Raw genomic sequence first — 17500 nt, forward strand, 5'->3', positions numbered from 1 at the left:
ATTTTATCCTCTTTCTGAGCCTTTTAATCGTCGTCTCCCACGAACGGGAGGGGAAAAGGGGAAAGAGGACGAGGGGGAAGAATGGGGAGGAGGGAGGGGAGGGGGAGGGGGTGGGGGAAGGGAGCGGAAAGCCAACTAATGACCTGGTTCGCGGAATGGCTTTTTATCACACGTCACCCATGATCGCACATATTCCAGAAACCGTTTTATATATATATATATATATTATATATATATTAATATATATAATATATATATGTAGATAGATAGATAGACAGATATATTAATGCATATATATATAATATATATACTACATATATATATAATATATATATCTTATACATATATATATATATATATATATATATTATTATATCTATAGATAGATATCTGATAGATAGATAGATAGATAGATAGATAATAGCTAGATAGATAGATATGCACATATATATATATATATACAATACATATATATATATATATATATATATATATATTTATATATATATATATATATTAGATGAAAGATATATGGATGAGAAGTAAGAGAAAAATACATCAGTAACTTTATTCATAAGAGAGAACGCTGGGCAGAACATTTCTGTAAGTTCATGGATAAGAAATATTAAGTGGACGATTTGACTGCTACTCCAGAAGAAGACGAAGACTTCTATGCCCTAATGAATGAGTTCACAGTTTTTAAGTGCAATCAATGGAAAAAAAAATACAGCAGAGATGATTTCAACTGAAAAAGAACTTACACCTTGTTTACGAACTATACTGTTTTAAGGAATGTAGAATGAGAAAAAAGCCTGATGACTGAGAATTGGAAGTCGTAACTAAGGTGGCCTGATTGAGTGTGACAACTATCAAGTACTGCACCTAAGTCAGTTGTAATGAAACTATTCAGTATGCTTATTAGGCTAGAGAAAGACATTGAAAAATGGCTTACAGATCAAAACTGGTTTCAGAAAAGGCTGGAGTTGCGTTAAGTATATGTGCATCACTGCATGCATCAAACATAATATTAATACAAATCAATTCTAATGGCATTTTCAAGCATCCACAGAGTAATATTATGGAAGTTTTGGTGTCACTCTTACACCCGTTAATTATGTAGAGGTAACTGAAATTATCTAAGAACCAAGAACCTGCCAAGCTTATGTTAAAGACGTCTTCTCAGGTGAATTTGCAGTGAAGAGTGGGGCGTTACAAGGGAATGTTATTTCACCCTTGCTTTTTGCCTTCTCAAAGATCTTATCTGAAAAAAGTGGTCGGAAATGGAAGAGAAGTATTAATACCGACAGAAGTGACAGAAACCTGACAACTTGTGAAAAACAGAGTATGTACAAAAGGAATAAAAATAAATTAGATACAGAAATTATCAATAAGGTTGAATCTTTCAAATATTCAGGTGCAACGACATCCAGAACAAGTCATCCTTAGTGGATATTAGTGAAACTAAATAACGCAATTCAAACAATGGCAAGGGTGAATACGATACAGAAATCGAATGGAATAAAATTGCAAACGAAAGTAAGATGATACATAAATCTAATATCACCTGCATTGTAACCCTGAATCACGATATAAAAATGAAACTTAAATCTACAAGATTTTGTCGACATGAGAAGAATTCCTTCAGAAGGACGTTATGAGACTACGGCTGGAGAGAATGAGAAATGTTTCGGACGTTCCAAATGTAGATACGATACTGATGATGAAAAGGAAATGGAGAGAGAGCCTGGATAAGCCCTTCGCACAACCACTGAGAAAAGAATGTTATTGTTATTATACAATAAATATTTGTTCTCCTTACCTTGGCCAGATTTCCTAATAATTTATAGCGTTGTTATTCTCCGACGTCCGACAGAATTTCAAAACTCCCGGCACACGCAGGGGTGGGCTGGCCATGGTGGGGTTTAGTTACCCAATTCCCTAGCCGCTGGGAGGGCGGATATCAGGAATCATTCCATTTTCTATTCAGAGTTTTTCATACCACTGTCCCCTGAGGGGTAGGTGGGTGGGTACGGGTTAACTTTAATTATATATCTTGCCAGGTAAGTAATGAACCAAACTTTATTGTATCATAACAATAACATTTTTGTTCATGAAACTTACCTGTCAGATCTATATTATAGCTGAATCCCACCATTGGAGGTGGGAAGGGACAGAATAGAACGGATTTTAGGAAATACCTCAAGTGCAGATGTTTGACATCTTTTTGATTCCCTTATGGTTTAGCATAGCTGACTTCTTGATTACTGGTCCCACCGAAGTCTGCTTTTGCTTTAACTAAGAGTTGCCAATCAAGGTGTGACCTGTGTAGTTGGGTGCCTCTAGATGATCTTGTCGGGGGCTGGGGGCGTTGACCACCAATGTGACCCTATACCATATTGACCATACTGTGAGGGCAACGAAGCTAAAACCCCACCACCTTGACCTAACCTATCTAGAAGTTAGTCCCATAACTTCTAGGCTAAACCTGGAAAGTGGAAAGCGCCTCAAGTCGACCGAAGCCCTTCAAATTAAAAGGTTTAAAAGCACCCCTATCCCTTTTTCTATAGGATAGGATTTCGTGCTGCTTCCCTGCCTCCAAATAATATTTTCTACGGATATGTATGGAGTCCTTAACGCGACTCCAGATCTTCATATTTGTCGTTCCTTTCACATCCCGTCGGGAGTGTGAAGCGAACACTAGAGTTGCTTCGCCTCAAACGTGGCACTCAGGATATTACCTGTCATGCTCTGTTGGAAATGCTTCCGAGGCCGCGCCCTCGCCTTCGTGAGCACTTACTTTTAAAAGGGTTTCAAATCTTTGTTCAAACCACTGAACGAATGAGCCTCTTAGAAAGACTCCTTAAAAATAACGCCAGGGCGTTCCTTCGACATGGGCAAAGTCTGGTCTTTTTTGTACGAACCCCCACCGCGAAGATTGTCCCCCGAAGGACTTGACTGGGCTTTCCCTTTAGTTTTTATCAAGCTAAAACTTGGAGAGCCCCCGACAGGGCACAGGACTCTCTGTGGCTCTTGCCCAATAATTTGTGCCAATCCCCCTTCCTTGATCTCCAGGTCCCTCTGGGCCCAAGGGTTATTGACTGGTTTTTCGTTCCTTAGCCAGAACGGAACGGCTTAGAGGACCCAGCCGAATTATGTCCTCTAAAGGCCAAGCCAAAACCTCTGAATGATGGCTAAAACCTCACTAAACCCTCATTTGCCGTAGCTAGAGTTGGTTGGCAGAAAAGATTAGCCTTTCTGGTCACGTTGTATTTAAGTTTACAGAAATGGAGAGGTTTCGAAATTGCTTTGACAATCAAGAAACTTCAGACCTTACGTCTAAGTTCCATCAAGATTTCCGCAGACCTCCATAGATCGTGAAGGGTCTTTTTGTTGTTTTGGAACCCAAGATCCGAATCTCTGAGCCTAGGGACCTGCCGTCAACAACGTATTTCCGTTTATTCCTACACTCGTTGGGACTGTTATGCTTATCCCATACGTTCATACGGAATGGGAAGGCGTAAAGGTCCATTCACAAGAGGTCAAGGAAGGTATAGGAAACAGTCCATTTTCCTTGCCTGCCCTATGGTCCCAAGAAACGGCCCACTCCGATTGGTAACACTGCAAATATGCAGCACTGCTTTATTGCTTTGGCAATTGAGGATACCTTGCAATTCAATCTTGAAGATCCTCGTCGCTTCTTGAAACAAGTCTGAACAGCATTCAGCTCCAGAGCGGAGCGAATTTTAGGTACCATCTTCGAAGTGAGGCTGTTAGAGTAGACCGATTCTCTCGGGAAGGGTCCTTGGAAGGTGCTCTCTGAAGGAACGTGACCTCTGTTGAATCCAGCCATCTCGAAAGTCAACATTGGGTCGATCAGCGTCTTTCTCACTCCCTCTGACGGCCGAAGCGATTATCTTTATTACATTTTCCTAAGCTTTTGAATAGGGGAAAAGGGCTAACCAACTATCCCCCTCATTCCATACTATAAGGAGTGGCGTCTATTGCTTACCGCTCTCGGATCGAAGAATAAGGGTCGCAACGTAAGGGAAGGAAGCTTCTTATCGTCTTCATATTGCAAAATCTACGAAAGGACGTCCCCTAAAGTCTCCACAACTCTCGACGTACTTCTAAGCGAGGGATTTACTCAAAAAGTCAAACGTTCAGTAGTTGTCTGCCCGTCGATCGAGAATCCTCCCACGGGGACTTGCCAATCGTGTAACGAACCTCTTAAGGATCGTTTAGGGGGGGGGGGGGACGTTCCGTGGCCTATGGCCGATAACCGTCCTCTCTTTTTTCTGGGATAATGAGAGAGCTTGCTTGAATTATCTGAGATGATTTGGACCTCACCTCGACCAAAACCAACCTCCACCCTTCTTCGATGAACTGGAGAACCAAAACCCAAATTGCTTCCAATTCCTTTTAGGATTATGTGCCATGGACCCTCTGTCCGGATGCCTGGGCCTCCCTCTCATTATCACCTGCGGTGGATCCTTAATCCCATTGAGAGACGTTTAGAAAAATTATCTCTAGATCTTTGATTTTGTTTCTTTCAGTTCCTCCTGTAGGAAAAACTGTAGATGTCTTGAATTTGCAGTCTTTCATGGTTCAAGGGAAACAAGTCTTTCCCTCCGAGGCAAATGGAAATGTCCCCCAGCAGACTCATCCATTTCCTCACCTAAGCATGCCTTCCTTTCCCCTAATAATGGCTGCGCTTTGCATAAGCAGGGAGAGGGCATTATTATAGTGCTATTGCTGCGGTAGACTCGTACAGAATTCTTTGTTACAGTGCGGTTAAGCAGCGCCAGGGGGGAACATGTCTTAAGATATATCGTCTGTTTGAAAAGTTTCCTTATCGAAAATTGAAGTCGTTTTTCTATTCATGAATTCCAACCCGAAATCCCCCTCAACCCGGGGAGGCGAAAGAGTCGTGATTGTAAGGGCAGGAGATACGGTTCGTTAAATCAACTCCCGCGGGAGAGAGATACGTAAACCGACTGAGCAGTACCAACGAGCTACCTAACCACTGAGTTGGTGACAGTGTGGGAGACCTGTGACAGTTACCATGGCAGCAGCTTATGCCGAGTTGCCTAGCTATTCTATTCATCCTAAGGAACTAGATTTTCCATTATTTGGAACGTAACTCCTCAAGTTTTGGCATATCTAAAGCGAAGACAGAATTCGCTAAATAACAGAAGCTGATTTTGTTGTTGTTGTCGTAACATTACGCTTAATTTAACCAAATTGTTAAATCGGAAAACTCCTGGAAAGGTTTGCCGGGAGTACCGATTAAATAATACTGCGTCATCCACAATGACAGCAACCATCTCGTTTTCGCACTCTTCTGCTGGAGTTACCAGCTACTCTCTTCTACGAAGGATATGGTTCGTTACTTAATTATCGATCATAATAACATTCTCAAGCATGGCATATTTCAAGCGAAACATAATTCGCTACATGCAGAAGCTGAGTTGGTGTTGTTGTAAACAATACCTTCAAGCATTGTCCCCTTACCCACCGAAACCTCCTGGAAGTTTGCAGGAACGGACCGTTTAAAATACACTTAAAACATAACAGTCCTTTCGGTTGCCATTGTAGTAAGGTAACCACGATATTGCTTATTATGACTTGAACCTTTACATTAGTAATTCTGATCGCGAAGATAAAACTACCTAGTATTGTCAAGTCCCCCCCCCACTTGAACATCTAATTCTCTAACTACATTCTTTCCTCGACCGAGGAAGAGAGAGAGAATGGAAATCGAACTGTCTTCATTCTCGTTTGCCAAGAAAAAAGGGGAATAATAATTATTATTCCAATGGAAATTCCTCAAGTGAGGAACCGAAGATCGAAAGGAAAGGACAGTTCAAGCTTTCTTAATGATATTTGAACATAAGACTTTCAATGGTACCGTAGTTCTATAAGGTCCCTTTTTATTTTCCTTGGATGAGCCCTCTGACTAATGAATGAGAGCTCTTTCGAATTTTGTTACTTATCCGCTTTAGGCGAATAAATGTTATTAAATCGAAACTTTCGTCAATGAAAGAAATAACCCAATTGGGCATGACGGAAAGTTAAATCCATAATTCGAGCATATAGCCTTCCTCGAATTCCCGCCAGAAATCGAGGAAGGGGTGGCAGGATTCCCTGATTAGAGACTGGGCTTACGACAGGAATGACCTTATGTTTCCCCTTCGGCAGGGGGGGGGGGGGGGGCGCAATCCCGAAGCAGACGAGGCGTTTTATGACCCCACCGAAATCTGCTTACAGTTTTCCTGGAATTCCATCAAGTGATGGATTCTCTTGAAACGTCCCCTTCCTTCGTAGAAAGAGAAGTTATATCATCTTGACGGAGACCCAAACTCCTTCCCCTACTTACTTCGACGACGCTCTCTTGAAGAGCGTTCTTGCATGAACATCCTGCCGGAACGTCCTTGATGGCGTTAGGTACGTGCCTATCGTTTCTGAAGAACGTCCTGGCAAGTGCTCTACCGAGCGTCCATGACGTGTAGGATGCAAGAGCGTCCTTCAAAAGCGTCCCTCGCTAGCGTCCTGGCGCGCGTCCAGAATGTGTTAAGACATCGATCGTCTTTCCAAAAAGCTTATCAATTTGTTTTTGTACGTTCCGAGGAGCGTCCTTCTGAAAGGCCACCCGAAAAAGCGTCCTGGAGGAGCCGCACACTGCTCCTGAAGTGTGAGAAGCACTTAAAATGGAAGACAGTAAGGCTATCGTCTCCAAGGACGGCCTTAAAGACTTTGCGTTACCTTCTAACAAAGACGGTGGCCCCGCCTGTGGCAACATTTTTTGCGTCTTAGTAATGCAAGTGAAAATATCCAGACCCAGCACGCGCTCAAAAAAGGTGAACGCCGAGCGTTCCGAAAGGCATCGTCGCGATGGTGCTTGCCGAACGTCCATGAATTGGCCCTCATTTCTTTGAGCGTCTTGTGAAGAGCGTCCGGGAATAAAGAAGACGACGAACATCAAGGGAAGCGTCCATAGTGAATGACGTGCGTCAACCACGAGTAACTTGAGAGGTCTTTCCTGGCGAGGGGTAGAAGCCCTCGCATGAAACGCGAGCGTCCTAACGCATAATGTTAACGGTGTGATCGTCATCAGGTACGAGTCTTAAGGGACGTTCCAGCCAGCTCTTGACAAAAACGACCTGGCCGGCTGTGCCGACATCTTGCGTCTTTTGTCACGGCTCATCCGACACTGCAGAAGGGCAGTTTAAAAAGGACCCGCCTGTGTGTTCTTGGGTATGAGGAATTTCTTTGCCCTTCTCCTGTCGAAAAACTATATAGGTCTGTCCAGTGTCATCTCTGTCCGCTGACAGAGCGTCCCTTAGTGAACGAGTAATATCGCTTCCTTGGCGAGCTGTTTGACTATGCAAATCAGCTTGTCCGGACGTCAATCTTTATGAGCTTGAACAATATCCCGTTTTGTCGTAGTAAAGCGAAGCGTCACCTAAACGTCTACATAGCGCCATGAGGGGTAAGGAGGAAACCTTAGCCGATGACAAACTAAGACCTTGGCGCGTCCCACCAATTGGCGAAATCTCCTTGAGAAGAAGACGGTGCTTTCAATCCCTGCCTTCTTCTCCTTTTGTTTCGTGCCATATCCCAGCTCCCCTTTCCCTTTCAGTTAGATGGGAGGAAGTGCAAACGAAGTCTTCCCTTTAACCCTTCCTTGAATCCATCCAATCCTGGACTCTCTTAAACGCTCCTCTTTCGTGCAGAGAGCGAAGTGGGCCATCTTAACGAAGCCAGGGGCCTTCCTGGCCTTCGATGAGGCAAATTGTGAAGGTTGTAGGCGTCTTGGAAAGTCAAGAAAACAATCCTTGCTACAAACGGAGTAAACAGACGTTCCTTCCTCTCGATAGAGCGTTTGAATGTCTCGAAAGGCGTTCCTTTTGTGAGGGTCCTGCCCTTAAGGAACATTTTTTAATCTCTTGACCAAGACGACAGCCGCCTGTGCGAACTTTTGCGTCTTTGTCCACGCTTATCGATATTAAGTCAAGGCCGAAGGGACGCCAGATCGATGTGGGTTTCCCCGTAACCCCTCCTTCGGCTTTCGAACTGCCCTCTCCCTAGTCCTGGTCGTTCCGACAAGGAGGTCCCTGGCCTAGAAGGCGTTATGGGGGCGGATCTGACGTTCCCATCCTGACTATACGAGAAGGACGTGAAGCGAGTCCTCTTCCTCTAAAGCTTCTTAGAGGGCCGCGAGTCCTTCCGAGAGCTCCAACCCTTGGCGGGGAGGACTCCCCTCGGGGAGGACGAAAAGCGAATCTTTCATGATTCGTGCACGTGCACGATCTTTTGGCAGCCTTTAATCCTGCCACGAATGGGACCCGCCAGATCGGTGGGGGGGGGTTGGGGGGTTCCCGTAACCTCCTTTCGTTTTTGTTCAACTTGCCCCCACCCCTCCCTGGTCCCTGGGAGTCCGACAGAGGTTTAGGACCTAGCGGTCGTTTATAGGAGACCGATCTGACGGCCCCCCTCCACAACCTACTAGGGGCAAAATCAACGATCACTACCACCTCACAACGGACTGATTGGAGGAGCGAGCTACTTTTTTCAAAGCTTACTTGATGTAATCCCAATAATAATAAAAGGGCATTACTTCTCACAGAACTTCCTCTAGGGCCCGTAGCCATACCACATGGGCTTTCGGGCAAAATAAAGGTCCCTACTGGAAGTTTCGTAAGGTTCATTGTCCTCACTTCTGTTGACTGTGGGGAAGGAAGACCTCCTGATTCTTATCACGCTCTCAATTTTGCCGTACATACGAATCATATCTTTCGGAAATCAGTCAAACATTACACTAATTACGTTGATAGCCTCAACAAAGAAAACATGTATACTTAAAACGAGTGTCCTATCCCTACCGAAGGTTTCCGGTTAGCCCTCCCCCTTACCCGTTGCAGGACAAGACCAAAATCTGAAACTAAGGGCTAACTAGATTCAAACATCAATATGGCCAATGAAAAAAATTTTAATTTAATTTATGATAGCGTTATGCCTAGCCACAAATCCAAGTCCAATCATTCAAAAAAATAAGTATGGATACTTAAGCGGCTAATGAAGTTTCAAAATGCCCTAGGAGGCTGGAGGTAGTGGAAACGGTGGTTTTTTCAACTACCACCCGCGACAGAGAAAAATCTGAATATAAATGGGAATGATTCCTGTATTCCGCCTCCCCAGCGGCGGGGAATGGGTACTAACCCAAAAAACCCCCCCCCTTTGGCCGCCCACTGCAGTGGTGCCGGGAGTTTTGAAATTCCTGTCGGAACCGTCGGAGAATACAGCTATATATATATCTGAACCAGGTAAGTTTCATGAACCAAAAGAAAATAGTAAGTGATACCGTCAGCCAGCCTCCTACTTGGATGAAAAAGCCATGAGAATGGAGGTGTCAGATGAGTGGAGATTTGTGGAAGATAAAGCCCAGGAAAGACGTGAATGGTGGAATATTTAGAGGCTCTTCGCCTCACGCGGCGGTGTAGGCGATGGTATAGAGACTCGAAAGACCCAGTATATTATATCAGCTAACATAAAGAAGCAAAATACGAAGAAAATCGTGGCAAAATGAGTGATTGACAGAGGTTCCAAAGCCTGTACTCATTGCACCCACTGATAAAAAAAAAAAAAAAAAAAGAAAAAAAAATCCTCCCGAAATGACATAAACCATCAATAAAAGATATACTGGACGTCTTGATGAGAGAGAGATAGCAGAAGAGAGAGTAGAGAGATGAGAGAGAGAGAGAGAGAGAGAGAGAGAGAGATTCTAAAATCCCTGAGAAATGCAGATGAGATTGTCAGGGGGATGAAACTCTGTAAAGTCGAGTTAGACGGTGCATGTGATGGGAATAATAGACGTTGAATATTTCTTGAAGACAGAAAACGGACGGAATATAACACACAAACAAACACACACAAACTTTCACCGCCCCACGCGAACCTACAGAACCAATTATTCCTACAGTCCAAAATGCTTTTCTCTCTCTCTCTCTCTCAATCTGTATCCTCTCTCTCTCTCTCTCCTCTCTCTCGGTTCATCGTCTCCTCTCTTCTCTTTGAAAGTACAACAGATCGACAAAAATATCTCTTATCTTGTCAGGGGGGTTGGTTCTAGAAACTATTTCAATCAACTTATTTAAAAAGAATTTGGAATTAAACAAACCTTCCAATAATTATCAATCAGATTAAGCCAGGAAATAAGGGATTCTTACAGCAATGCTTGCAACATATTACGCACACTCCTGCACACGCATACACAACGGCACAAACTTATATATATATGTTATATATATAATATTATATATATAGTATTAATATATATAATATCAATAGTATATTATATTCTATATAATATGTAATATATATAATATAACCCACACATAGTAATAATATATATATATATATATTATATAATAATATTATATCTATATTTATCTATCTTGTATATAAAGTCATATCACATTTCCGTGAATTCATATACATATATCGGCGGCTACAATGTCCTTTAATATCTAATTCGCTCTACTCGGAATTAATATATTTTCATATATGCTTAACCGAAGGGGGAATTTTTTCTCGATAATAGATTTGCCTGGACCAGGGCGCGAACCTATGGATCCTTTCAAACCCAGAACGTCAGTGAAGCTTTTCCTACTACACCACCGCGAGAGGTGGTGTAGTAGGAAAAAGCTTCACTGACGTTCCTAGGGTTTGAAAGGATCCATAGGTTCGCGCCCTGGTCCAGCAAATCTATTATCGAGAAAAAATCCCCTTCGGTTAAGCATATATGAAAATATATTAATTCCGAGGTAGAGCGAATTAGATATTAAAGGACATTGTAGCTCGATATATATATATATATATATATATATATATATATATATATATTATTATTATATTATATTATATTATATTATATATATTATATTATATTATATTATATATTCTTGTATAAAAGTTACTTAACTACACGCAGTTATACATTCCTTCTTTCGTAAACAATGTAAAGTAATAAGGCATGAAAATATAAATTTATATTTAAAAAAAATATTCAAATCATAAAAACAATGATAACGGAGGAGACTTCCTGCGTCATTTGAAGAATAAAAGTCCACGAAATAGACGTTACCTCATAACATCCGCCAAAGAGACAATATGAAAGAAGTCAAACTAATCTGGAAGAGGGGAAACCCTACTTATATCCAAAGGATAAACATACCTCTCACTCATAACACTGAAAAGCAAAGGTAAACCAAATACCCATCGACAATGCATACCTCATGGCTTGATAAACTTGTAATTCATAATGAAAAACCAGTATCCTCCCCGAAATATAAAAATAAAACAAAAAAGTTATCCGTAACAGAAGGAGACACCTACTCATGGCAGCCGCCATAAAATCTTGATAAATACTGGCACCCGTCATATTCATTCATTCCCCATCTTCGTACTCACTGTTCTTCTTCCACTGTCTGAAGAAAGAAGGTGGAAAAACAACGAAGGGCGAACAAGCCGAGTGGTGCCAAGGCCATACCTGCAATAAAAAGAGAAATCGAACGGTTAGGACGAACAGAGCAATGCAGCAGATACATTGAGATATAAAATGCCTTCCTCGATCCCATTTTTTTTTTTTTTTTTTTTTATTTGGGTGGGGGGGTAAAATTCTGCGATATTGTTATGTTACGGCTACTACGGATAAAAGGGAAACGGCCTCGGTTATACTAAGCTTTTCGACGTTGCAATATTGCTTCCAAAAGCCCCCCACCAACCCTTTATTGGTTCTGGAGTATTGCTTCCACCGTTTCGAGTATTGCTTCCATTATGCTTGATGGCCGCACCTACACGCCTTTATTCATTCTCTCTCTGGAGTGTTGCTGTTTACTTGTATTTCCTATGCTGTTCTTCGTTGTTTCCCTTTCTAACACGGGCACGCTTGCGCATATACAGTCACACAAACACAACACACATACACAAGTATATATATATATATATATATATATATATATATATATATATATATATATAATATATATATATAATATTATATACCTAGAAAGCCAACACAGGGCCTGGTGAATTAGTAACCTTTCCAAATAAGCATAAACATGGGTACAATTTAAGAACAAAAACATCAAGTCCAACTGCTCAGACACAGGGACAAGACAATTCAGATCACTGGTAGGCAAAAACTTATTCACAAAACATATTAAACATATATATACAAAGAAAATCTCAGTAAGGCAACTTATTTGTATTTAAGTCTTTAATTATATCTTTGGGGTCATTCTTAAACATGTTACAAATACAAGGGTTTAAATGAAACAGGCAACGACTAATATTAAAATTACAATGGGAAGTAAGTTGTATAATGGCAGATTCTAAAAGATTTCGTGATAAGACATCTTTTGATCTTGCAATTACTGAACTATCAATCTAATTTATACGGTGGTTGTTTTCACTTAAATGAATGTATATTGCATTAAATGTTTGCCCAGTTTTGACAGAATATTTATGCTGTTTTAATCTTACTTCTAAGCCCTTGCTCGACTGTCCGAGATAAAAGGAGGGGCAGTCCATACATGGAATTTTATATATTATGTTGCTGCTTTCCCTGGGGCCATTTTTATTTAACATTCCTTTTAGAGCGTTATTAGAGGAAAAAACAAGGTTGACCTTAAAGGATTTTAACAATGGTTTAATGGTTTCAAATCCGTTAAAATAAAGCAAACTGAGAATATTCTTAGGATCGTGAAGGATAACATAAATCTTTCTCTATTTTTCTTATATTCAATTTCTTGATCCAAATATTGGGGGCTGACAATGGGCAACGCTCGTAAAAACATAGAAGAAAAAATTTATATTTTGATGTTGAGATGGTGGCCTGAATAGAAATGAACATAAGTTAAGCTGTTGGTTGGCTTCCTATAAATACTGAATTTACATTGAAATGGTTCTCTATGTATCAAAACATCTAAGAAAGGTAGGCAATTGTCTTTTTCCAATTCTAGAGTAAACTTAATCGATGGTACCTGGTTACTTAATTTAGAGAGTAAATCATTTACATCAAAACCAGCAGGCAGAACAGCTAAAATATCATCAACATATCTATACCACTTTAAAGGAATATAAATGATATTCGTGATTCAGCTATACATATCTATATGTGTGTATGTATTATATACATATATACATATATATGTTCGTGTGTGTGTGTGTGTTTTGAGAGAAAGAAATTGACCAATTTTCTTTGCCAGTGAGATTCCACAGAAAGCAGAAAGTCACATCCCTTGGAAATACTACAGCCAAGTAATCCAGTTGCAGAATGAAGTCGTCAAACGGTGAATGAAAAGGCAGGAAATCATTTCCGTTGCGGAGAACCAATTTCTCGTGCCTTTGCAAATGCTTAGGTCCGATGGCAAAATATCAAAGCTCTGGAATAATACCCGACGCCAATATTCATTTGACTACTTCGTCAGAAGTGCTCAGCTCTCTCTCTCTCTCTCTCTCTCTCTCTCTCTCTCTTTCCAGAGTCGCATTTGGAATGAAAAGCACCTGTAGTAGTCGGATTACCGTTATTAATTATTAGTTGTTTTCTGTTCCAGCGCCATGAATGTTATCGTTGGTATTAATGCAAAGCGTCGCACAGGGCAAGACAATCAAGCGGTAAATGCTGGTGCATGACTGGAAATCACATAGTAGTGCTGGACACTTTCTATTCATTACGGAATTTGTGAGTTTAACAGCAATTTTTTATTTTATTTTCAACAATTTACCACTCGTTAAAAATGAAAAATATTGTTGATTAAAATTTCAATGTTATGTTTCCAGACTTTAAAATGCCGGGTGAAAATGTAACACTAGATTTACGTAGAACAATTTATTACTTCAGGTTAAGCCAACAAATGCTTTCAATGAAACGCGACGCCCTCGCACCTTGGAGTTTTCTCGAAACCTTCCCTCTTCGTATTCCGATAACAGCTCGAGCTAACGCAAACCTAGCGATTACAGACGAGACGAAACAGAGCAGACGTTTAGTTTAATTTAGTGTACCGCAAAATCTGGTGGTGCCGTTCCAGGGGAGGGCCCAGGCGGCCGTGAAATGGAAAGTCAACAACGGTCGCGTGGTCGCTGTTTTCCCCAGTTCCTTTCCCTTAGACTTCCGTCTATTGAACCTCACTCCCATCCCGTGCACAAAGTTCGAAAGCTAACATTTGTCTTGGCCCTCCTCCATCGATACAATAATACTATCACAATGGCCATTTAAAACACAAACTAACATAGACAGACCTAAGCCTATAAGTATGCATGTGTGCGTGCATGCGTGTGGGCGTTTATGTATACTATATATATACAGAATGTAGCACGAAAGTCCGCGTGCTTGAAATTATCATAAAATCCACGTCCCGGTTTTCACTCGCCTTCATATGTGGATTTTATGATATACTTATACATATATAATATATGCATATTTATGCCTGCATATCTATACATATGTATAAATATATAGATACACATATAGTATATATATATATATATATATATATATATATATATATATATATATATATATATATCTTATACACGTGCCTTCTGATGATCTCACAATAATATTAAGCCACAAATATCTTTTAATATCGAATTCACTTTTCCCTTTAGGTTTAGAATAACTTACATGTAAGAGAGATTATAATTAGTAAATGCATCTTCCAGAGCTTGGATATCCAAATGGATAAGTCGACTATCAATCTTTGTATCCAAACCAAAAGACACAGGATAATTTCCCTTTGGTGTAAGTTATGCCCAAGACAATGTGAATTCCATTAAGAGATATTTGATAAATACAATATATACATACATACATTACATACATACATACATATATATATATATATATATATATAATATATATATAAATATATATATATATATATGTACACATATATATATACATATGTATATAAATATAAAATATATATATATATATAGTAATATATAATATATATATATATTATTTAATTTTAAATATTTCTTAATATAGAATTAACTTTGTCTTGGAAATAACTTACACTAAAGGGAAATTAAATATTACCGTTTCATATCTCTTTTCAATTTTCGCTCCACCGGTTGTTGTATTAAGAGAATGTGCGTTTATATATATATATATATATATATATATATATATATATATATATATATATATATATTATATATATATTCCGTTAACACAACACCGATGGAGCGAAAATTGAAAAGAGATATGATGACGGCACGAGGTAGAGCGTGAGATTAACGAAGTTTCCTGAAGTAATCAGAACAAAAACCACGAGAGAACAACAACAATAACAACAACAGCAACAACAAAACTCACATACATAATGAGAAGCCATGAATGCCGGAGCGTCCAGGTTCCAAGTTGTTGTTCTTTATGGTGTTGGCTGTAAGAGCGCAACAACCTTCTTCGGAAGGTAATTATAATTATTCTCGCGCTATGAAGTGAAAATAATTAAATGCTCCAGACCACTGCTGGGAAAACTCTCGCCAGAGGACGTAAGGGAATGATGCTTCTGGGGCCACAGACATTCTTTTCGAAGTGCTTCGTGTAAAAAAAGGAAATTCTTTTCTCGATACGGCCGTTAAAAACAAAATTAATAACAAAACTCTCCTCGGAACACGTTGGTTGAGAAAGCAACATTCTTTTCCAAATAAGTTGGTTATAAAAGATTAATTTTGAGATACGATATTTCAAACAGAAAATTAATCTAGAAGTGCACGCGTTGCAAAACATTTTAGGTACACTTTGGGTACGTAATCTCCATAATGCTAAGTCTTAAATATAAAAAAAATTAAAGTAATATATCCAACGTCACGAAACTTCATGGTGGGTAAAAATGTCCAAAGACACAAAGGGTAAAAAGTAACTTTTAAAAGGTGAACAAATCACTAGTTAAATAAGGCACATATAACATTAAAGGCCTGTATTTAAAGTGCAGTATAATCATTTCACACTATTGGTTTTTTCAGGACACACTCAACTGCAGCCCAAGATAATGAGTTTAATGGATCTTCTAATCTTCGTTCCGTTTACATGCAAAGCCCTGCTCCCTCCAGCCACATAATACAAGAGTAAACCTCATAACAGCTAACGTTCATATTTTCCAAACAAGACTACTACTACTCTACTACAACTGTCATATTTTCCAAAAAAAAAAAAAAGACTACTACTACTCTACAACTAATAATAATAATAATAATAATAAATAATAATAATAATAATAATAATAATAATAATAATAATAATATCTTAAATCCAACACTACTGCCTGAAATTCAAAAAACATCCGCTCTCCACCCAGCTTACACAAAAAATAAAAGCAAACAAAAATTATGAGCTCCCCCCTCTCCCCCAAACATCCCCCACAAAAGAAAAAAAAATGGAGAGGGAGAGCGAATAAATATCACAGTCGGGTTTGCTCAATGACGCGGCTTAAACAAATTTACTGCAAGCCAATATCAATCTATGCTTCGAGGATTAAACGAACGCGATAATTGCAGCAATAAAAATCGATAGGCTCATTTCACCCAAGCTCAGCCCGGCGCGCACACACGCACGTCTGGCGATGATAAGCCTATTAACAGTCACAACCAGAAAAAAAAATGAGGGAAAATAACTGACGGTTTGTTTGGCTAATCCAATGGGGAGGCCCTACTATGATTTAGGTGCCTATATTTTCAGTCTCCAGTGGTAGTGCGTTGCTGCAGTTTTGTAACGCTGGTGCTGTTTCCTTAACAGAGTTATTTTGAGAGAGAGAGAGAGAGAGAGAGAGAGAGAGAGAGAGAGAGAGAGAGAGAGAGAGATGGTGCTATATATAATAGCAGCAGCTAGTAATATAAAAAATAAGGCAATAAAATATTTGTCTCGAAACATCGAAAGTAAAAAAGAGGAGTTTGATGCCATTGACAAAAAAAAAAAAAAAAAATAAAATATAGTGTTTGATTCTCCTGACGGGAGAGTAGTATTTCACTTAACTGGTATAAAATACGAGCTTCACAAATTGAACATAAAAATAGCTGTTAAATGCTTGTAAAATTAAACACTGAAAAAGGCCTTTGACGACACGGAACTAAAATGAAATGCCTGACTCCTCCTAAAGTAAAAGCACCGTTTGCATATATTTTCTTTATAAAAAAAAAAAAAAAAAAGGGGGGTGGGAGAGGGGGGTTTGGACCCCTCTGTATGTTAAAATATCATATAGTCCTACAGAAGGAAAGTGAAATCACAGAAATTAATAATAACCTTTTCATGGAACTACAATAAAAGCACCGTTTCCATACATTGTCTTTATTACAAAAAAAGGGGGGCGTTGGATCCCTTTGGATTTTGGTCCTATTGAAGGACACTGAAATCAGAGAAATTAATAATAGGTTTTCAAGTCGTTATAAGTAAAATTAAACATATTACGACAAAGACAAAACATAAATTTATAGA

General features: G+C 39.5%; 1 protein-coding gene and 1 long non-coding RNA gene across 2 annotated transcripts in view; both read right to left on the minus strand.

The window, feature by feature from the left end:
- The window catches only part of LOC135215902 (uncharacterized), a 149045-nt gene extending 137502 nt beyond the window's left edge, over window positions 1-11543 (minus strand). The window contains exon 1 of the long non-coding RNA XR_010314767.1: window positions 11395-11543. This is a non-coding gene — a long non-coding RNA (uncharacterized LOC135215902). The remainder of the gene's footprint in view (window positions 1-11394) is intronic.
- The window catches only part of LOC135215807 (lachesin-like), a 395715-nt gene that overhangs the window by 248784 nt on the left and 129431 nt on the right, over window positions 1-17500 (minus strand). The window lies entirely within an intron of this gene.

The sequence above is a fragment of the Macrobrachium nipponense genome, chromosome 11, assembly GCF_015104395.2.
Source record: "Macrobrachium nipponense isolate FS-2020 chromosome 11, ASM1510439v2, whole genome shotgun sequence".
NCBI lineage: Eukaryota > Metazoa > Arthropoda > Malacostraca > Decapoda > Palaemonidae > Macrobrachium > Macrobrachium nipponense.